Source organism: Phoca vitulina, unplaced genomic scaffold, assembly GCF_004348235.1.
Source record: "Phoca vitulina isolate PV1807 unplaced genomic scaffold, GSC_HSeal_1.0 scaffold191, whole genome shotgun sequence".
In the NCBI taxonomy this organism is placed as follows: Eukaryota; Metazoa; Chordata; class Mammalia; order Carnivora; family Phocidae; genus Phoca; species Phoca vitulina.
In genome coordinates, this window is record NW_022589892.1 from 33,163 (window position 1) to 56,978 (window position 23,816).

General features: G+C 38.7%; 1 long non-coding RNA gene across 1 annotated transcript; it reads right to left on the bottom strand.

Moving 5' to 3' along the window:
- Positions 1 to 21,029: 21,029 nt before the first annotated feature.
- LOC116629029 lies at positions 21,030 to 23,421 on the bottom strand. Its single transcript, XR_004298694.1, has 3 exons — positions 23,340 to 23,421; positions 21,967 to 22,297; positions 21,030 to 21,213 (listed from the first exon to the last, which is right to left on the bottom strand). It is a non-coding gene; the product is annotated as an uncharacterized LOC116629029 (long non-coding RNA).
- Between the last annotated feature and the right edge of the window lie 395 nt (positions 23,422 to 23,816).

A 23,816-nucleotide genomic window follows, 5' to 3' on the forward strand; every position in this document is an offset into this window, starting at 1 on the left:
ACCGAGTCGGGTGCCAGAGATAGAAACACTCGGTCACAGGCCGGGTGAGCACGGAGTGCGGCCGGAGACCGGGGAGACGGGAGTGACTGACTGCTTTTCTCTGGGGGCGCACTGAGGAGCGGGGCCCCGAGTTCTCGGATCCTCCGAGGTGGAGACTGGGAGGCCGCCATTTTCACTCTTGGCCTCCAAAGCTGTACAGAAAGCATGCAGGGAACAAAAGCTCCCGAGAGCAAACCCGAGCAGATTACTTAGCCCGGACAGGCAAGGGCGGGGCAATTCCACCTCCGGCAAAGACATTTGGGAACCACGGCAACAGGCCCCTCCCCCAGAAGATCAGCGAGAACAGCCAGCCAAGACCAAGCTTACCAATCAATGAGAACGACAGAACTCCAGTGCGACGGGAATACTCCACATAGAATTCATGGCTTTTTTACCATGCTTCTTTAGTTTTTCAAAGTTAATTTTTTTTTTAACTTTTTTTTTTGAATTTTTCTTTTTCCATTTTTCAACAAACATCTTATGAATCCCTTTTTTAAAAAACATTTTTATTTTTCACTTTTAGAGTCATATTCTATCCCTTCATAGTAGTTATCCTTTATTTTTGGCATATATATATATATATATATAAATTGTTCTCTCTTTAAAATTTTGAGATACATTTTCTTCTAACAGATCAAAATATAACCTAAATCTCTAGTGTATGGCTTCGTTCTAGTCTCCTGCCTGATCACATTCTCTCCCTTTTTTCTCTCTTTTTTTTTTTTAAATCCTTTTCTTTCTTTTTTCAAACAACTTCTTATCTTATAAATTCCTTTTATAAAATTTTTTATAATTTTCATCTTTACAGTCATATGCCATCCCTTCATTGTATCAACCCTTATTTTTGTACATATATAAGTTTTTCTTTCTTTAAAATTTTGGATGGCGCTTTCCTCTAACAGAACAAAATACACCCAAAATCTAGTGTGTGGCACTGATCTATGCACCAGCCTGATCATATTTAATCATAATCTGTTTTGTTTTGTTTTGTTTTGTTCTGTTTTTGTTTGTTTTTATCTTTTTCTTTTTTTTCTTTTTCTCTTTTCTTTCTTACCCTTTCTTTTCCCCCAGCTTCAGGTCTTTTCGATTTGTTTAGAGTATATTTTCTGGGGACATTGTTACCCTGTTAGCATTTTGTTCTCTCATTCATCTATTCTCCTCTGGACAAAATGACAAGACGGAAAAAATCACCTCAACAAAAAGAACAGGAGGTAGTACCGACTGCCAGGGACCTACTCAATATGGACATTAGTATGATGTCAAAACTAGACTTCAGAATCATGATTTTAAAGATACTAGCTGGGCTTGAAAAAAGCATGGAAGTTATTAGAGAAACCCTTTCTGGAGAAATAAAAGAACTAAAATCTAACAAAGTCAAAATCAAAAAGGCTATTAATGAGGTGCAATCAAAAATGGGGGTGCTAACTGCTAGGATAAAAGAGGCAGAAGAGAGAATCAGTGATATAGAAGACCAAATGATGGAAAATAAAGAAGCTGAGAAAAAGATAAACAACTACTGGATCGCAAGGGCAGAATTCGAGAGATAAGCGATACCATAAGACGAAACAACATTAGAATAATTGGGATCCCAGAAGAAGAAGAAAGAGAGAGAGGGGCAGAAAGTATATTGGAGCAAATTATAGCAGACAACTTCCCTAATTTGGGGAAGGAAACAGGCATCAAAATCCAGGAGGCACAGAGAACCCCTCTCAAAATCAATAAAAATAGGTCAACACCCCAACATCTAATAGTAAAACTTAAGAATCTCAGAGACAAAGAGAAAGTCCTGAAAGTAGCTCGGGAGAAGAGATCTGTAACCTACAATGGTAGAGACATGAGATCGGCAACAGACCTATAAACAGAGACCTGGCAGGCCAGAAAGGACTGGCATGATATATTCAGAGCACTAAATGAGAAAAATATGCAGCCAAGAATACTATATCCAGCTACGCTGTCACTGAAAATGAAGGAGAGATAAAAAGCTTCCAGGACAAACAAACTAAAGGAATTTGTAAACACAAAACCAGCCCTACCAGAAATCTTGAAAGGGGTCCTCTAAGCAAAGAGAGAACCTAAAAGCAGCATAGACCAGAAAGGAATACAAACAATATACAGTAACAGTCACCTTACAGGCAATACAATGGCACTAAATTCATATCTTTCAGTAGTTACCCTGAATGTAAATGGGCTAAATGCCCCAATCAAAAGACACAGGGTATCAGATTGGATAAAAAACAAGACCCATCGATAAGCTGTCTGCAGGAGACTCATTTTAGACCCAAAGACACCCCAGATTGAAAGTGAGTGGGTGGAAAACCATTTACCATGCTAATGGACACCCAAAGAAAGCTGGGATGGCAATCCTTATATCAGACAAAATAGATTTTAAACCAAAGACTGTAATAAGAGATGAGGAAGGACACTATATCCTACTTAAAGGGTCTATCCAACAAGAAGATCTAACAATTGTAAATATCTATGCCCCTCACATGGGAGCAGCCAATTATATAAGCCAATTAATAATGAAAGCAAAGAAACACATTGAAGACAATACAATAAGAGTGGGGGACTTTAACACCCCCCTCACTGAAATGGGCAGATCATCGAAGCAAAAGATCAACAAGGAAATAAAGACTTTAAATGACACACTGGACCAAATGGACTTCACAGACATATTTAGAACATTCCATCCCAAAGCAACGGAATACACAATCTTCTCTAGTGCCCATGGAACATTCTCCAGAATGGATCACATCCTAGGTCACAAATCAGGTCTCAACCTGTACCAAAAGATTGGGGTCATTCCCTGCCTATTTTCAGACCACAATGCTTTGAAACTAGAACTCAATCACAACAGGAAAGTCGGAAAGAACTCAAATACATGGAGGCTAAAGAGCATCCTACTAAAGTTGAATGGGTCAACCAGGAAATTAAAGAAGAATTAAAAAAATTCATGGAGACCAATGAAAATGAAAACACAACTGTTCAAAATCTTTGGGATACAGCAAAGGCAGTCCTAAGAGGAAAGTATATAGCATTACAAGCCTTTCTCAAGAAACAAGAAAGGTCTCAAGTACACAACCTAACCCTACACCTAAAGGAGCTGGAGAAAGAACAGCAAATAAAGCCTAAACCCAGCAAGAGAAGAGATATAATAAAGATCAGAGCAGAAATCAATGAAACAGAAACCAAAAACCAGTAGAACAGATCAATGAAACTAGGAGCTGGTTCTTTGAAACAATTAACAAGATTGATAAACCCCTGGCCAGACTTATCAAAAAGAAAAGAGAAATGACCCAAATCAACAAAATCATGAATGAAAGAGGAGAGATCACGACTAACACCAAAGAAATACCAGCAATTATGAGAACATATTATGAGCAACTCTATGCCAGCAAATTAGATAATCTGGAAGAAATGGATGCATTCCTAGAGATGTATCAACTACCAAAACTGAACCAGGAAGAAATAGAAAACCTGAACAGACCTATAACCACTAAGGAAATTGAAGCAGTCATCAAAAATCTCCCAACAAACAAAAGCCCAGGTCCAGATGGCTTCCCAGGGGAATTCTACCAAACATTTAAAGAAGAATTAATACCTATTCTTCTGAAATTGTTCCAAAAAATAGAAATGGAAGGAAAACTTCCAAACTCGTTTTATGAGGCCACCATTACCTTGATCCCCAAACCAGACAAAGACCCCATCCAAAAGGAGAATTACAGACCAATATCCTTGATGAACATGGATGCAAAAATTCTCACCAAAATACTAGCCAATAGGATCCAACAGTACATTAAAAGGATTATTCACCACAACCAAGTGGGATTGATCCTCGGCTGCAAGGTTGGTTCAACATCCACAAATCAATCAATGTGATACAATACATTAACAAAAGAAAGAACAAGAACCATATGATCCTCTCAATAGATGCAGAAAAAGCATTCGACAAAGTACAGCATCCTTTCTTGATCAAAACTCTTCAGAGTATAGGCATAGAGGGTACATACCTCAATATCATAAAAGCCATCTATGAAAAACCTACAGCGAATATCATCCTCAATGGGGGAAAACTGAAAGCTTTCCCCCTAAGGTCAGGAACGCAGCAGGGATGTCCAGTATCACCACTGCTATTCAACATAGTATTAGAAGTCCTAGCCACAGCAATCAACAAAAAGGAATAAAAGGCATCTGAATCAGCAAAGAAGAAGTCAAACTCTCACTGTTTGCAGATGATATGATACTTTATGTGGAAAATCCAAAAGACTCCACCCCAAATTGCTAGAACTCATCCAGGAATTCAGTCAAGTGGCAGGATATAAAATCAATGCACAGAAATCAGTGGCATTCCTATACACCAACAACAAGACAGAAGAAAGAGAAATTAAGGAATCGATCCCATTTACAATTGCACCCAAAACCATAAGATACCTAGGAATAAATCTAACCAAAGAGGCAAAGGATCTGTACTCAGAAAACTATAAAATACTCATGAAAGAAATTGAGGAAGACACAAAGAAATGGAAAAACGTTCCATGCTCATGGATTGGAAGAACAAATATTGTGAAAATGTCAATGCTACCTAGAGCAATCTACACATTCAGTGCAATCCCCATCAAAATACCATCCACTTTTTTCAAAGAAATGGAACAAATAATCCTAAAATTTGTATGGAACCAGAAAAGACCCCAAATAGCCAGAGGAATGTTGGAAAAGAAAAGCAAAGCTGGCGGCATCACAATTCCGGACTTCCAGCTCTATTACAAAGCTGTCATCATCAAGACAGTATGGTACTGGTACAAAAACAGACACATAGATCAATGGAACAGAATAGAGAGCCCAGAAATGGACCCTCAACCCTATGGTCAATCCATCTTTGACAAAGCATGAAGAATGTCCAATGGCAAAAAGAGAGTCTCTTCAACAAATGGTGTTGGGAAAATTGAACAGCCACATGCAGAAGAATGAAACTGGGCCATTTCCTTACACCACAAACAAAAATAGACTCCAAATGGTTGAAAGACCTAAATGTGAGACATGAGTCCATCAAAATCCTAAAGGAGAACACGGGCAGCAACCTCTTCGACCTCAGCCGCAGCAACTTCTTCCTAGAAACATCGCCAAAGGCAAGGGAAGCAAGGGCAAAAATGAACTCTTGGGACTTCATCAAGATAAAAAGCTTTTGCACAGCAAAAGAAACAGTCAACAAAACCAAAAGACAACCGACAGAATGGGAGAAGATATTTGCAAATGACATATCAGATAAAGGGCTAGTATCCAAAATCTATAAAGAACTTATCAAACGCAACACCCAAAGAACAAATGATCCAATCAAGAAATGGGCCAAAGACATGAACAGACATTTTTCCAAAGAAGACATCCAAATGGCCAACAGACACATGAAAAAGTGCTCAACATCGCTCGGCATCAGGGAAATCCAAATCAAAACCTCAGTGAGATATCACCTCACACCAGTCAAAATGGCTAAAATTAACAAGTCAGGAAACGACAGATGTTGGCGGGGATGCGGAGAAAGGGGAACCCTCCTACACTGTTGGAGGGAATGCAAGCTGGTGCAGCCACTCTGGAAAACAGTATGGAGATTCCTCAAAAGTTGAAAATAGAGCTACCATACGATCCAGCAATTGCACTACTGGGTATTTACCCCAAAGATACAAATGTAGGGATCCGAAGGGGTACGTGCACCCCAATGTTTATAGCAGCAATGTCCACAATAGCCAAACTGCGGAAAGAGGCAAGATGTCCATCGATAGATGAATGGATAAAGAAGAGGTGGTATATATATACAATGGAATATTATGCAGCCATCAAAAGGAATGAGATCTTGCCATTTGCAGTGACGTGGATGGAACTGGAGGGTGTTATGCTGAGCAAAATAAGTCAATCAGAGAAAGACATGTATCATATGACCTCACTGATATGAGGAATTCTTAATCTCAGGAAACAAACTGAGGGTTGCTGGAGTGGGGGGTGGGGTGGGAGGGATGGGGTGACTGGGTGATGGACACTGGGGAGGGTGTGTGTTCTGGTAAGTGCTGTGAATTGTGCAAGACTGTTGAATCTCAGATCTGTACCTCTGAAACAAATAATGCAATATATGTTAAGAAAAAAAAAAAAGAAGAAGAAGAAGATAGCAGGAGGGGAAGAATGAAGGGGGGGGAATCGGAGGGGGAGAAGAACCATGAGAGACGATGGACTCTGAAAAACAAACTGAGGGTTCTAGAGGGGAGGGGGGTGGGAGGATGGGTTAGCCTGGTGATGGGTATTAAAGAGGCACGTTCTGCATGGAGCACTGGGTGTTATGCACAAACAATGAATCATGGAACACTACATCAAAAACTAATGATGTAATGTATGGTGATTAACATAACAATAAAAAATTAAAATAAAGTACCAAAAAAATAAATAAAAATCATATCATTGTATCATCAAAAAAGTTCCCCAAATAGATGCTCATCTTCAAAATAGTAAACCTAAATTTCCTTATCTAGGCTTTCAAGCCCTAGTGTATTTTGGCTCCTGTCTAGTTCTCCAACCTCATGCCATTAACTGCTTCTATATCCATTTCTGAAATGTGTTATGCTGATTTCCACTTTAGGATTTTTACCAGCTTTTTTGACTATCTACAAAACTAGTGTATATTTATGCAATGTACAGATGTTGGCTTTCTCTATAAATTTAATTTTATTGCAGTTGAGAAGATAATTGCATAGTGTCATATTTAAAACCATGGATTCTGGAGCCAGATTACTAAGGTTTAAATCCAAGCCTCACCACTTACTACCTGCATGACTTTGTAAGTTACTATGTCTCAATTTCCTCACATGTAGAATGAGAATAAAAATAAAACCTACCTTATGAGACTGTTATGGGTATAACATAACATATGCTATGGATATAACATTATTTACAGTAATGTAAGTCCTCAGACTGATGTCTGGCTCATGGTAAATATAACTGTGTTCCATTTATTATTATCATTGCCCAAGAGGTATCTTCCCTTCTTCCTCCTTCTTCCTGCTCCTTCCTTACCAAAAGAAAACAGTTGATGTACTTAGCAGCAGCAACCTTCTCAATGGAAGAAGACCTTATACCCAGTTTTAAAGGTTACATCTCAATTGAGCTAAATCCAACATAGGAATTCCCTTCCTACTTGACAGATTTTGGTCTAGAAGTAAATATGTGATCCAGTTCTGGCCAAGGAGCCTTAATAAAAAGTCCCCTGCCATCTCTCCAGGAAAGACTTGCATCACTAATAGGAAAAAAAAAAAAAGTTACAGGAAAAAAGTCTCTTTTTACATTGCTCCATCCTTTCTGTCTTGAACAGAACTGTGTGAAGACAAGGATTTGGGAGCTACGGTAGCCCCTTGCAACACCAGACCAATAGGAGGCACTTCTCCGTGGTGTTTCTATTCCTACTGTGACAGCTTTTGTTCTGGATTATTTTTTCAAGAATGTTTGCATGGCAAACAGTTTTGAAACTTAGAAACAATATTTCCCTTGGACAAGAGGGCATATTTGTTTTCTGACTAGGATAATAAAGCCAATGCCCTCCTCCAGTACAAAGGTTGGGCATGTTTGCTAACAGTCTACTTATAAGATTTGGGATTTCCTACCTTGGGGTTATTCGGCTGTGACGCAACCTGAATGTGTGCGGAGCATCCATCAGAGCTGCTCCAGAGAGGCCCCGAGGGTTTGCAGGACAAAGAGAACTAGTGGGAGCATGAAGTTCACGCCACCTCCTATGCTAAGACTAATAAAGTCCTCTGTCTGTAACCCAGGAGTTCAATGTCTTCTGCCAGCACTGTGAGGCTGAGGCAGAGTAACTACGTTAACCCTTGAACAATGCAGGGGGTTGGGGCGCTGACTCCCACGCAGTCAAAAATCCACATATAACTTAGACTCCCCCCCAAAACTGAACTACTAATAGCCTACTGTTGACCAAAAGCCTTACTGATAACATAAACAGAATTAACCCATATTTTGTATGTGATATGTATTATATATTCTATTCTCACAATCAAGCTAGAGAAAAGAAGGTTATTAAAAAATCATAAGGAACAGAAAATACATGTACAGTACTGTATTGTATTAACTGAAAAAAATCCATATGTAAGTGGACCCACCCAGTTTAAATGTTCAAAGGCCAACTGTACTTATTTTGCAAGTGGGTAAAGTATCAGACCCTTCACAGTTCCTGACAAACACAAGTTTAAGTACAAGAGCCAGCTTGCTGAGAACAGTAGAGCAAAAGATCGGAACTTCTTACTGAGCCACAGTACCCACCCTGGAATATCTACCTCCGGATTTATTACATGATTAAAGCACACCCACCCAAGGGGTGCCTGGGTGGCTCAGTCAGTTAAGTGTCCTCCACTTGGTTTTGGCTCAGGTCATGATTTCAGGGTGGTGATTTTGAGCCCTGTGTTGGGCTCTGTGCTCAGTGCAGAGTCTGCTTAAGACTCTCCCTCTCCCTTTGCACTTCCCCCCCCAAAAAAAAACAAAAACAAACACACACACACAAAATGTATTCAGCTGATGAACACATTTTATCTAAAATTATGAAAAATTTTTGTGAGTTTCACTCATTTACATGATGAAAGCAAAGTCATCATTTGCTGATTTGAGTACCAAGAAAAAAAGTTTTAAATACCTATTTGAAGAGATGCTCTTTTACTTACCCTTCTCATGCTTCCTATAAAATCTATTATAGCTCAAGTTCAACTCTTAGGCAATCAGGAAATTTTTTTAAAATCCTGGTCAAATATGTTTAGATACATCAAAAGAGACTATTATTATACTTGAGGATATTTTTAGTTCTTGAGAAGCAACTTCCTCATCTTGTCACCATGTCCTGTGATGCTAGCCACTTTGGACTTCCCACAACCCACCAGATGCTTGCCCACCTTTACAAATAATGAAAACTCTATTTTCTATGACTCTGATATTCTTACTCCACCTTGCTATCCTGGAGAAGTTCTCTCTATTCTTTTAAGTCTCAGGTAAACTTATCCTCTTTGTCAAATCATTCCCAGTCCAAATTATCTGCTCCTTCTGCTCTTTTTCCATGTTATTTCACACACACCAGTGTTTTCATCCCACGTGTGTCACACTCTAACTTGTACATACACCTCTCTCCTCAGTCACATTTTGCCTTGTTTTAGAATTTTGCCTGTGTCATATATAGTTGTCTACTCCTTCTCATCTCTTCATTAAACAAATAGTTATTGAGGAGCTACTATGTGCTAGCCTCTGTTCTTGGCAATGGGAATACGGCTGCACAAAAGTCACATTGAGACATTTCCTTTGTGGAAATTACCTTCTAGTGAGAGAGGCAGAGTAAAAACAATAAATCAGTGGAGAAATACAATAGCAAAATAAGCAGCTGGAGATTAGTGCTATGAAGAAAAAATGCAAAATAATTTTGAAATAAAAAGTAATGAAAAAATCCAACTTGGATAGAGCAGCCAAGAAATGCTTTTTCTGAGAGAGTGGCATTGCAGCTCTGACTGGAAAGGTGAGAATGAGGTGGCCATGAGAAAGGCCAAGAAATACACTCCAAAGGAGATTAACAGTGGAAAGGCTTGGGAAGGGTGCTTGGGGACAAGGTAGCTAGATGATAGTGAGAAGGTGAAGAATTCTAGAAGAAAAGATCAGAGAGATGGAGAGAGCAGGTTCATGAGTCATGGGAAGGGATTTAGAATTTGTTCCAAAAACAATGGGAAAAAAGCACTGAATATTTTTATTCAAAGGATTGATGTAATCTAATTTACATTGCTGAGAAATCTGGCTGGCTACTGTGAGTGAATTGACTGAGCCCTGCTGGATGCTTGGAACAATGGTTCAGATCAAATATTATGGTATCTTTGACTAAAGCTGAAGTATGGCATGCAAGCAAGTGGATGGATTGGAAATTAAAAATATTAATGGATTGAATGTGGTTAATAAGGGAAAAGGGGATATTGGGAATAATCAATCCATAGGTCTTAAAATCGAGCAAGTAGCTAAGTAATGGTGAGGAAATGGGTTGGAGGCTGAATTTTTGGAGGAATATCAAGAGCTCCATTTTCAACATATTGATTTTGAGATAGCCATTTAATATCCAAAATAAGATGTCAAAAAAAGTAGATGTATATTAGAAACAGGATGGATTTCTGAAGAGAGATCTGGACTGAAGAAACCAATGTTATATATCTGTATCCGTAAATACTTGTATTTAATACTATGGATGGGACTGAATAAAATTCCTCAGAAAGATATTTCAGTTTAAGAAGGAAAGATGTACCAGGACAGAAATTTGAGGCAAGGAAAGTTTTAGATGAGGAGTATTAGATCATTTATGATCAATTAAAACATCTCCAATTCAAACCAAATCAAGAAGGAAACATACCAAGTAACATATACTTAAATCATGATGTAGGGTGCGCTTCTGAGTTTGTGGATTCACTGCTTCAAAGATGTTGACAATCCTTAACGATAGTTGTTATAGTTTACCTACTTTACAGATAACAAAGCTGATCATCATAGTGAAAAAACAACTTGTGCATGGTTGCATAATTAATAAAATAGAGAAGCCGGGCATTAAAGTCTAAGTTCATTTCCATCACACCACTCTGTCACAAAAAAATATATTTAATCTTCCTCATTATGATATTATAAACCCATGAAGTTAGGTTGATAAATCCAGTTATCCCCATTTTCTTATCAATGAAAAATAGGAGCCTCAAAAATATTTGATAATTTGTTCGAGGTCACACTGGTAATTAGCAGAGTCGTGACTAGCTTTCAAGTCTCAACTCTTACCCAAATACTCTCTTCCCCAGACCCCGTGATGTCACGTTTCCTATCTAGTCTTGGTCCCATTACAAAAAGAATCTTTAATTTCTTCCTTTACCTGTATTTTTTTCCTTAAATATTTATTTATTTATTTGAGAGAGAATGAGCGTGAGCGGGGGCAGGGGCTGGGGGAGAGGGAGAGAGAAACTCAAGCCGACTCCACACTGAGCACAGAGCCCTGCATGGAGCTTGACCTCACGACTCTGAGATCATGTCCTGAGCCGAAATCAAGAGTCAAGACACTTAACCGACTGAGCCACCCAGGCGCCCCTATATTTATTATTTTAAAAACTCTACGTTAGTTCGAGTTCCTCACTTTGGCTATACTTTGCTTCCTTGACATCTTCCTCCACCATAAGCACATTGGCAATACGGATAAAGTTCTCAGTATCTGCGGCAGCACAAGCGTTCATGGAGCCCAAACCACTGTCATGGCCACTCACCATTATGTGCTGAGGCAGCCTTGAGCTTCAGGAGCAATACTCATATTATTCTTACTATGAGATATGACTACTTTACTTTTTTAAAGGGAAATACAGTTGAAGGAAATATAAGCATGTATTTGTGTTTCTTATCTCTATTTTTAGACTCTGATATCTCTAACTTTATGGAATCTTTAAAATTTTAATTGGCAACACATATATCCCAATGACCTTGAGTTTTCCATTTAGCCTAAATCATATAAAAATATTCATAAACTTCTACCAGAGATCCATTAATTATCAAATAATAATAATGTAAATGAATGGTAGTGAATAGAACATTTTTCATTAAATCTATAAGCTAAGTCTCATTCATGTTCCAACCCAATTTCATTCACCACACACTGATATCTTGTTGGTTCTTAGGCATATGGATCAGTACTTATTTCCAAGACTACTTCAGTATTCTTTTCCTTTTCATAAAGATAATTTGTGGAATTAACTTCTTCAGATTTTATATAGTAATTTCCTTGTTAAAAAGTTTTATATTAAGGGCGCCTGGGTGGCTCAGTCGTTAAGCGTCTGCCTTCGGCCAGGTCGTGATCCCAGAGTCCTGGGATCGAGTCCCACATCGGGCTCCCTGCTCGGCAGGAAACCTGCTTCTCCCTCTCCCACTCCCCCTGCTTGTGTTCCTGCTCTCGCTATTCTCTCTCTCTGTCAAATAAATAAATAAAACCTTTAAAAAAAAAAAAAGTTTTATATTAAGCTTAACTCCTCTGGATAAAGCTTATGATGTGTAAATTTGAAAGTAAAAAGGCACAAATAATGAATAGTGACAGAAAATTATATGTGCACATACAAAACATAGATGCCCATATTGCATAAGGCCATTATACCTTTCAGAGAACATGTGACAATTCTTTTTCTCTTTTAATATTAGCTCCTTTGTTTTAAAATGTAATATTTATGTGTACTTCAGGAAATCTAAAAATTTTCATTACCATGAACCTTTCAGTTCCATTTCACCTTTTAATTGACATGAAATATAAAACTGAAAAACAAAAACAAAAATATCCCAAGATGCATGTACATACTTCTAAAGAATCTTGAGGGTTTTTTTTTTTTTTTATGCCTCTCAACTTTTCCTAATTACTTCATACTTAGAAATCCTGTCACATCTTTCCTTGTCTATACAACTGGGATTTACATTCTCCCTCTTAATACACCATCACAAATGAAAACATTCGTTTTGGTTCCAACTGCATATTCAATAGCAGCTGAGAAAATTAGAAATGTGTACTCATTTAGTGAGTTTTAAAACACTCAGACTTCAACTTAGTAATGTAACAAATTGAAAAAAATCCCAAACTGTAAAGTTCTACAAAAGACCACACTGAGCCAAGAATGAATTTATTTAGAGAAGAGGGGAGTGGGGCACTAATTGCTTAATCTTCCTGAGAAAAGGACAGTTTACCTTTAGCAAATACTGAAGAAAAGTACATATTTATTAAACTTTTTGTCCCTTCAGATCATGCCATTCAAAGTTGTCCTTTGACAATTCAAATGTCCTTCTAACGAATTTCACCTGTTCTCAAATATTAAAAATTCCCTTTCATTATAAATTTCCTTTCGTGAAATTACTGGCCGCTGAATTGACCAGAGCACAGTTCTAATAGGTCTGTTTACACTGTGAGATCCAAATAAAAGTGCCTAGGTATGGACTTTGAGGTTCAAGCCATATAAATGAGTTCCCCAATCCAATCTGGGAAGAGCAAACGTTGCAGTCATTTCAATCACCACGGTCATGTAGACCCAGCCTCATTCTAAATTTCCTCAAGTGCTTTCATCACATGGGTTTGGCAGATTGACAACTCAGAATAGATATAATATTGATTTGTGTCTTCTCAGTGGTGCAGGTGGAACAGGGATATGAAAGGAGGCCCTTGAAATTAGTATAGTGGCACTCATCCATTCCTGGATATATTTTTTTCTTCTCTATTCATCTCAGGAAAATATCTAACTGGGTGCTTTGTATGAGGTCATTCACAAAGTAATTCTCTGGGGTTTTTTTGTTTGTTTGGTTGCTTGTTTTACATTTTTAGTGGGCCATTAGATTCAGGAGAACCTAAATTTCTTGTTCTCATATTAAAATAAAAATAAGAGACTCCTGGATTGGTCAGTTAAACATCTGCCTTTGGCTCAGGTCATGATCCCAGGGTCCTGGGATCAAGCCCCACATCAGGCTCCCTGCTCAACAGGGAGCCTACTTCTCCCTCTGCTTGTGCTCTCTCTCTCTGTGTCAAATAAATAAATAAAATCTTTAAAAAAAATAAAAAAGAATAGTCAAGATTTATTGTAAGCCCCTATAAGGCTCTCATCTGCCTTCAACCTGCCTACCTCATCTTTTGCTGCTTCAACTTGCGGGCCTCAAACCTAATACAAGGTTCAGCCTCTTTATGACCCTCCATATCCTATGGCTTTAAAACCTGGCTATGATTGGGGCACCTGGGTGGCTCAGTCGGTTAAGCATCTGACTCTTGATTTCGGCTCAGGTCATGATCACAGGGTCCTAGGATTAAGCCCCTGTGGGGCTCCATGCTGGGCATGGAGCTGCTTGGGATTCTCTCTCTCCCTCAGCCCCTGCCCCCCGCACCCCCACCAGTTCTATCTCTCTCTATAAATTAAATAAATAAATAAATAAATAAATAAATAAATAAATAAATAAAACCTGGTTATGATTAAAAAACAAATGGTGCCCTTAACATACTCATTTTATTGCTGTCAAACCTAAAGCAATGCATGCTGGATCCCTATTGAAAATGTGCCTCTAAGAGTTTACTTTTTCTAAAAAAAATTAAATCTTATGGCCCCTCCCCCCACTTCCCTCTCCCTCTCTCTTTCCCTCTCTCTCTTTCAGATAAATAAATAAATCTTTGGGGCACCTGGATAGCTCAGTGGGTTAAGCGTGGGACTCTTGGTTTTGGCTCAGGTCATGATCTCAGAGTCGTGAGACTGAGCCCTGCATCGGCTCTACACTTGATGGAGTCAGCTCAAGATTCTCTCTCCTTCTTCCTCTCCCTCCCCCTCTGCCCCTTCCCCCACCCCCACCAGCTAGCTCACACTTTCTCTCAAATAAATAAATAAAATATTTTTTAAAAAATTAAATCATATGAATTTTTTGTCACATAAATCATCTTTTCTAAAGTATTTGTGCCCCTGATACTAAAGAACTTTCATGGAAAATTACAATAATTCTATATTCTCCATGTGAGTACCCACTTATAAGCTAGAGGCTGTTTAGCTTGTGTAAAAGAGAAAGCAAATCTTAAAATCAATATTCATTCCTTGGTTAAACTTCAAATATTAGAAAACTCTAATTAAATGAGTTCCTGTGTGATCAAAAGGGAAAATGAAAAACTGAGTGTTTTGACGTCATTGCATTTAGAAAACTTAAAATTAATCTCAGAACTCTGAAACCAATTTTTAAAAACAAAAATTCAGTTGTTGCATGCTCACCGATTTCTTATTAAAGTAATAGAGTTAAGAAAATTAAATCCAGTATATTTCTTTTATCTTTGTTCTACAAGGACAAAATGCAAAATCTATATGAATTTTAAGTGTAAATCATTGGTCACTCTTATAAAAAAATTCTGTTCAGTAATATTTATAATTAAGATTGAAGACAAATAATACAAGTATTTATCCCATTAGTATTCCATCTAAACTTAGTTCTAAAAATATTTTATTGTAATAAGTGGATACTTAAAACTATATATAGAAGTAGCTTTTGTCAAGTTTTGGTATCTGATGCCAAGTGAACAAAGATGGCAAATCCTACTCTCTCCCCTACTTTTTCATATATTTTCTTTGTATGGTTCCTAGTCTTAAAGATTATGTGTATACATACATTTACACGCGCACACACACACTCACATATTTTAGGTTCCTAAGAAATTATAAAGAGAACAATGGTTACAAGAAACAGGAAGTTAGTGTCAGTTGGCCTTGGCCAACTATAAGAAAAAAAATTCCCTATTTAGAAAAAAATATTTCCAGGTCAATATGCAAATGTCATTTGAAGGCATTCTGTTTTTTAAAATAAGTTGTTTCTCTTGAGTGGTTTTACAAATATTAGCTGTGTTGGTATAATATGTTTGCAAGCAAGCCAAATTTGGGGACCAAAGGAGATTTTTAAAATAAATCTATATATGAATCTTAAATAAGATTCAATAAGCCCGCAGATGGTTTTGCAGGTGGTAATGTCTCAACAACTGAAGCTCTTCAAGAAGGAGCGCGTGTTAGTGTCTTGAAGTAACAATGGACACACACAACTGCTCTAATTCTCCAGTCCATTGAGTTGACATCTTCTGCCAGTCATTTGGCCACCATTATGTCTCCAATTGTCTCAACATGTCACGCTCTCTCAATAGTCCTGTGTTACCATCCCTGAATATACCTCCTGAACTGGTGTATATGACATGTGTGAAAAAGGTTGGAGATTGTCAGACCTAGAAATGATCCAAAAAGAGAAAAGAAAATTCTATTAGTAAATGCAGTTAGATCAGACTTCCCACTTTCATCATAAGAACAGAATAAGATCAAATATTTAACAATCATTCTATCTGTAACCCTGAATTAGCCAAATTGACTAATTCTTTCATTTCTAAAAAAGTCACATTTTATAGATACAAGTTACAGTCTGAGCACTAGACTTTTTGTAATTAACCTATGAATTGCTCACATAACTTTAGGAAAGTGTTAGGTTTTGATAAATTTCTGTTTAGAAAAATGAATTTAGTCCTCTGATTTTAGAAAATGTTATCAAAATATCATCCTTGGCAAAAATCTTATTATTCTTTGAAAGTGAAACATTCCAAATCCTGTCACTTATTCAGGTAACATCAGCTATCTAGTTCAAAGATCCAGCAAAGACAGCTGAGATTTTATAGATTGCGGAGTCTGAACAAGGATGTGAGCAAATGATGGTGCTTCCAGTGAGATTTCGGCCCTTCCAACCATCTGAGGGTTTCTGTTTTAGTTACCAGAAAGAGGCCAGAACAAACTTGTTCATCGAAACCTCTAGAGTGCAGAGGTGTTAGTTTCCTGCCCTTATGACTTTAGCAAATATAATAGTTGCATGATTCTCACTTAGTATGAAAAGAATGACACAAATATAATCTTGGCACTGACAAGTGCACAAGCCTTTAACCTAACACTAATTGTAATTAGGAATAAAATTATCACACCGTAATCCAATAAATTGCTAATTACTAGATTTTTCATATGTTTTCCCAATAATTGTCCTTTTTTAAAAATCACAAATGTCTTATTTTGTGTGCTAGATGCAATTAAAATATAATAATGACTAGCCGATCCATGAAGAATAGAAGGTACTTGAACGAGATGTTTTTTTCTTACTGCTATTTGAAGTGGTAAAAAAGGCAACTAGGCTTTTGGGGAAACCCTGCCTTTCAGCAGGTTCTTTAGTCCATCTGTGACCCATGAACTATTAAAGATGTAATCTTTAAAAAAACGATACTGAAGATGAATCTCTACATTATTTTATTCTTATGTAGACATGTATCACTATCTATCAGTCAGACTAAAGGGGATTCTCCGACCATGATACAGCACGGTCACGAGATATATTTTATGAAAAGTAACTCATTCCCTATGACATAAATCTTTGCTCCATTTCTTGAAATTAGTTATATGCATGATTATGTACATAAATATCATTTTTGTCTATTTAGACTCCACACAACATAAAGAGCATATATTAATGATTAGCATTTTAAGAGACCTGAAATCACTCTGCCCATAAGCTGTAATCTATATAAAATTTTTTATCTCCAAACTTCCTAATATTCTCAATTGGTCCTCACATAAAACTTTCTTCATATCTTTTATGATTCTCATGGCCTTTTCTGCATCATTTGATGTTTCCATACATTGTGCCTATCACAACTCCATACAACACTTTCATAATTTTTAAAATATGGTTGAGTAATTTTTTAAATTTTATTTTCAAAATTCTTATGAGAAATGACAGAATTTTAATGTTTTCCTGATGTCATTCCTATAAAAATAATGTGTCGCAATCATTGGAAACAATCTATAATGATGCAGTTAGATAAAGAAATTTCTGAGCAGAATCTACATTTAGAATGAACATAAGACATGAGAGTCAAGCTTGGCTGGACCCAAAGGACAGGCTATGTGAGAAACACACTTGAATAAATAACATAGACAAAATTATGTAAGCATTGGAGGTAAAGCTATATTTTTACTCTTAAAGGGTTGTTGGATTAATAAAAGTAATTTTCAGGAAGTTTACTATGGGATTTCTATGAAGAACAAATTGGAGGTATGATATAAAACCTCTTTGATTTCTCTGTCACCTTTTGATGAGTTTTTTTTTTCCACTAAGTTTTCAAACCCTGCCTCCAACACACAAATACATACACACCCTATCCATCTTCCCCACTGTGCTTTTTCTTCACAATACCTATCACCATACAACACATGGACATACCCATTCATTTGTTTAATATATACCCTCAATTAGATCATAGGTTCCAGAAGGTAAGACATTTTTGTCTTTGTTTTTTCCCATTGTGGTAATCCCAGAAACCAGGATGTTCTCTAGCAAACGGTAAAACACAATTAATAGTAGTCAAATAACAATAAGCATGAATTAATGACTGATTTAAGATAGAAATATTCAAATGTTTTATTATAAAAGAAACTGTCATAACTGTATCCCAAATATGACCTAAGGAAATATATAATTATATCTAAGAATATCAAAGTGATGAGGTTTTGGAATATAGGTGAGGTTCGGTGGGGTAAGGTCTGGAGCAAAGACCAAGAAAGAATTCTTGAGATGTCTTTGGTGCAAAATGGTGGTTTTATTACCACCCGGGGACAGGATCCGTAGGCAGAAAGAGCTGTTGCTCTGGGTTTGTGAGGGGTGGCTGATTATATACTTGGGAGTTAGGGAGGTGGGGACAAAGGGGGTGTCCAGAAGGACTGTCATACGCTACAGAAGACTCTCAGGATACTGGAGGCCTGGTTACTGTCAAGCCAAGGCTGTTTTCCCCTCTCATGAGGCACTAACGTGAAGACAGTTGGGAGTTTCCCTGAGGAATGTTACATTCCTCCTATCACGTGTCCTTGTCAATGGGCTGCAGTTTCAAAAGAAATTCGATTTTATTTACATTTCCTTCTGCCTCAGCCTCCTTCAATTTCTTGGAGGGGAGGGTGATGTTAGGGCTCCAGGAAACTCAAGGGTCTCTGGAAGTTAGGCTCTTGGTAAGAAAGCTTTTTCCTTGTAAATCTCTAGGACATTTGCAAACTGAGGGAGACTCCTGTCCTACAGGACTGTGCTCTCTGTCACTTAGCCATTTGCTCTTCCTTTAGGGCAGCCAGGAGTGCCTGAGGAATGTCACACATATCAACGAGCTTGGGGGTGGGGTGGGGTGGTGTAGGGTACCAGCTTCTGCTTTGTCCTCAGCGAGCCTTCTGCTCCCTCATCAAAAGTTTATAGTAAGAGGGATTTTTAACCCTTTGAGGGGTATATGTATTTATGTGTAGTGGCCATAAAATACATATTTAATGTTGGGGTTAATGTAGAGCATGAAATCATCCATATACCTGGCTTGCTAAAATGTAACAAGGAGGCCTCTGGGGGAAATGGAAGGTTTCAGAGAAGGGCCTAGGCCTTTGGAATGCGGAGGCCTGGCGACCACTCTGCCTTAGGAATGCCGCGGGGAGGCCTTCCCTGAAGCTTTCTTAGCCCAAACAGCTGCCTTGTGATCTGAGAGATGTATGCATTGTCCCCGAAAGCTGTGTTTAGCAGAACAAGCTAAGTAGCACATTGTATCTTTCCCGTAATCAGACTCTTCTATTTTCTGTAAGACCCTTTGCCACACATCACTTGCTTGAGAAACAGAGTAATAAAGATTTATGATTATCCTGAAGCAGGAATAAAGGTGAGAACCAAGAAGAGCAAAGGGTGTTTGTCTCTGAGTGTTGACCCCCTTGCCTTCTCTCCTTCACAGCAAAGTCTGGAGTCATCTTTCATCCATCAGTACAGGGATTGCTGGCCATTCCGGGCATTTATACTGAGTTAAACCTGAACTCTGAGCAAGAAGCTATTCAATTTTATAAATAACTGTAAATGACAAAATAAAATTTAGTGTTTATATTCTGTTATTTTTCCTCTGTTGAGTAATAATATATGCTAATACTATTGGAACTTACACAAGTATTAACACATAGGAAAATAATCCCCCATTACTCCACAGATTAAAATAAACCACTCCTACCATTTTGGCACATGCATTCAGGCCTTTAAAAATAATTTTGAAAATATAGTTGTAATCCAACAGCATTAACAATGTTATTATATTTGTTTTCCTTTATATATATTATACATGTAGTGTTATATATCATTAGCATTTCAAAGATCATTAAAAACTCAGCATTTCTATTTAATTATATTCTTTATATTGTCCAAAAAATATTGTGGTTTCTTTTGAATGTTGGTAAGTTCCAAAGTGTTCAAAGTTTCTTCAAGTTACTCATTCAGTCAAAGTTGTGGAAAATATTTTTGGAATTCCTATTATGTGACACTCTGCTGTGGTGAAAACTGAATAAAACCAGCATGGGTCTTGCACACAGAGAGCATGTTTTCTTATGAAAAGGGAGCAGACATTAAACAGTAAACAATGAAAGAGCAGATTATAATTATTTCTATGAAGGGCAGAGATAGGTCCATGAGATTGTAACTGGGGAACCATATTATGTGTCCTTGTAAATATAGATTTCATAATAAAGGTAAAGAAAGGAGCTTCCAATATACATATACACTTATTCATAGCTATTTATATATATATATTATATATAATATATTATATATAGCTATTTATATATTTATATATTTAAAAAAGGAAAAAGAGAAATTTGCTATTTAAGAACTTGAAGTATGGACGTGTGGTTATGTGAACATCAGCATTTTAAGACCATTAATAATATGTATTAAAATATTATTAGATCTGGTAATGCTAGGAAAAGTGATCATTTATGGTGAACATCATGAGCATTTTAAAGAAAAATTGTACTTCAACAAGAATTTTCTGAATGTGTAATCTGGTTATTGTTTTGCACTCATATCTATTCTCTTGTCAAAGGTAACACTTTTTAGATTATTCACATATAATTTCTGCATAATAATATGATTCTAAGACTTATTTTTCAAAATGTGCACATTTTTATCATTTCTTTAAGTATAACACCTCAGAAACAACTTGTTCTTCATGTAAATCACAGAATATACCATTACTGCATTTAGAGAAAACATATATTGCTTATGATGGCATTTATCTTAATAGTTGTAAGTTTTTATGTCCTTGCCTATATGATTTAATAACACGTGAAGACTTCAAACATGTGTGTTTGCATGTATGTGTGAATATTGTGAACACACACATTTTCTGAATACATGCTTGTCATGAGCAAGGTATGAAGGTGCACAAACGAGTTGTGTCTCTCCACAATGTCAGCTTTATTCAATCATAAAGCAAAATTAAATCACAATGATAAAGCAGGTTCGGGATTCCAAACTCAATGACAATTCACTGTGTGATTAAATTTGGCTTCTTACACAGCACACAGAGCAGGACAGAAGACAAACCGCACAACAAACAAGCTAACAGAAGGGTGCAGGGAGTGAAGGAACCGAATGCAAAGTCCGTCTGTGGGTGCACAGTTGAGGTAAGGCCTCGGTCCGGTCCGGGTCAGCTCTCGGCACCGAGTGCTTCTGTTGTTCAAGCAGGGAAGGCTCTCGGTTCTGTTCGGAGATCCACGGGGCAGAGCCTTCTGCAGTAGTTGCCTTTTTTAAGTGGTCAGACAGAGAGGGCTCAAGTCTGAAGGGTCTGACTGTTCGCTGCCCAAACCCTTCCCTTTCTAAAGGGATTGAATCTGTTTTGGGTCTCTGCAGACTTCTTCTGCTTCTGCTCTTTATCAGTTCTGGGGTGTCAGCTGACGTTGGTCCCCGATATCTCCTAGCTGCAGTACCTTAACTGCTTGCGTCATTGATTGACACAGGACCCTGCTAGACACAGGTTCCTGCTTGACATGAGAGACTCCATTTTGCTCTCTACACCACCCCAAGAATGTTTTTTTTAATTGAGAAAATAATAGGGCTGTAACCCACTAAATATTTCTCTCAGGTAGTCAGAATTAAATTGCTAGTTCAAGATGCCCTTTATAATTCTCCAATTGTCCTTATATTAAGGTCTGTGACCTTAACAAGAAGCACTATTTCAAGGCATTTCTGCAACTACTATTTTACATTAGGGTTATGCATCCTTTCCTCCAACTCTGCACCCTCCCCATTTCTTCCTCTCACACATCTGCCCAATTTATGAATTTTGTAACATTGTTAAGCATTTAAGTGAATGCAACTTAAACATTTAAATGGATTTAAAGTGTTCGGGAATGTGACTACTAAGAAGTTATGCATCATAGCAGAACCATCTGAAAATACATGTATCCCATCGCTTGAAACAGGGAAAAATGATCACAGGATGGGTCAAAAACAGGTTAAATGATTGTCAATAAAATATAGACATTCAGTCCTTACCTGCTTAACTGCATGATGACAAACAAATCTAAACAGCATGCAAAAAATCTCAAAATTCTGAATCATCTGTCTTCGAAGCTGCTGTGACAGTTTTATACCCTGCTGCTTTTTTCTTTGCTTACATACATTTGACTGGCTAGAATATTTGTAAGCAATACTAGGGTTATTTTGCAACCCCTGTCACCTCTTCCTCTTTTCAAGCCTCTGGTTGGCATCTCACACAGCTCGAAACAGGCATCTTATCTTCGGAGGTAGAGCCTCCCCAGCGTTTCCCAAACGGATTCCCATTAGAAGGAGGTCCCTGCTCTGACCGGCTGATCACGTTCTCGACCTGGTGCAGAGTAAAACACTCTGTGGTTCAACTCTTGGGGACTAGGAGAACAGCCATCAGAGACTTAAAGTCTCTGCCACTGCTTGGCTGCAGAACCAGCAGGAACCGGCGGCCAAGAAGCACCACCCCCTCTCGGGTGGACACCGAGGGGAGCGCTCCCGGTCCCAGATCCTCCTACTTCCCACCCCACCTCCAGAAAAAGGGAAACAGAAAAATAAAAGCCCAACTTGAAAGTGCTTCTGATACAAGCCAAACAGTTCCCAACCTCACTCTTTGCTTTAACTTCAACCTTATATTCCAAGCTCCAGCTCCAATGTGTAATCCAACTCTCTTTTCCCCACCTCCCCCCAGATTCTTGCGAGTGAAGGCAGAGAGGGAATGACGGTCAGTAATACTTTAACACGGAGCCTGAGAAGTCACTTAGCAAGTGTAAACTCAACTAAGCAGGGGGATGAAGACGGCGATTATGGGTTTATAAAGCAGGCATGCTGAAAAGCCGTCATTTATTAGTCTTAGGTATAGCTCATTAAAAATAATAAATAATAAATAAATAAATAAATAAATGCAAAAGGGCGTTGATAGGAGTCTAGAGCCCCCAAGTCTGTCCTCGCAGACAGAAAAGAGGTTTTGCTCAAGTTTGGCCTGAGGCAGGCTGGAAATGGAGCGTGAGGCACGGAGGCAACCCCCCGGCGCGCCCCCCGCTCCGGGGCAGCAAATGCCCACCCCGAGCACAGTGCGCCGCAGGGGCTGAGTGCGGAGCCTGCGCTAGCCCCGCACAGTGCGGGACACAGACCCTGCCCGCGCCGCCCTCCCCGCACCCAGCCCCGAGCCTGCGGCCAGCCCGGCAACCGGGCACCTCGTGGTCCGCGCTCCCCCGCGCCCAGGTGGCTTCGGCGTTGCCGGGAGCTGCGGAGAAATCTCCAGGCACGGTCGCCTGTTGATCGCCCTCTGGGTACAGCGTCCTTGGCGGCAGAGCCTCTCACACGTCAGTGTCCCCCTCACAAGCTGAGTTTCAGGCTATAATACAGCAAAGCGCACTTACCTAAACCCCGTACGTCTGGGCTTTACTGGAGTAGACGAGGTCAAGAAGAAAAGATCTGACTGCACTGAAAGTTGCGTTTTTTGGTTTTGGTTTTGGGTCTTTCCCCCCCACCCCCTTCCACCCTTGCGCAATAGCAGCCGTCCTCCAAAGAGGATATTTGAATTGGTGAATTACGCTAAGCCCTCGTTTCTTCAACTAGAGTGGCGGCGGCTGATGGCACTTGTCAGGCAGGACGACCAGACTAGGAAGGAGCCCAGGTAGAAACTAGTGACGGGTGAGGGGCGCCAGGTAGCGCGGACCACAGTCTCAGCCCTGTTCTGAGGGGCTGGTGGTGGGAGCCAAGGGGGGAAAGCCCTTGAATCCTGAGACTGGGGGATGGGGTGACGCTGCAGCTGGAGTACTTTTATGTCTGGAAGCTAAAAGGGCTTTTGAATTTAAAAAAGTATTACTGGGCGCCTGGGTGGCTCAGTTGGTTGC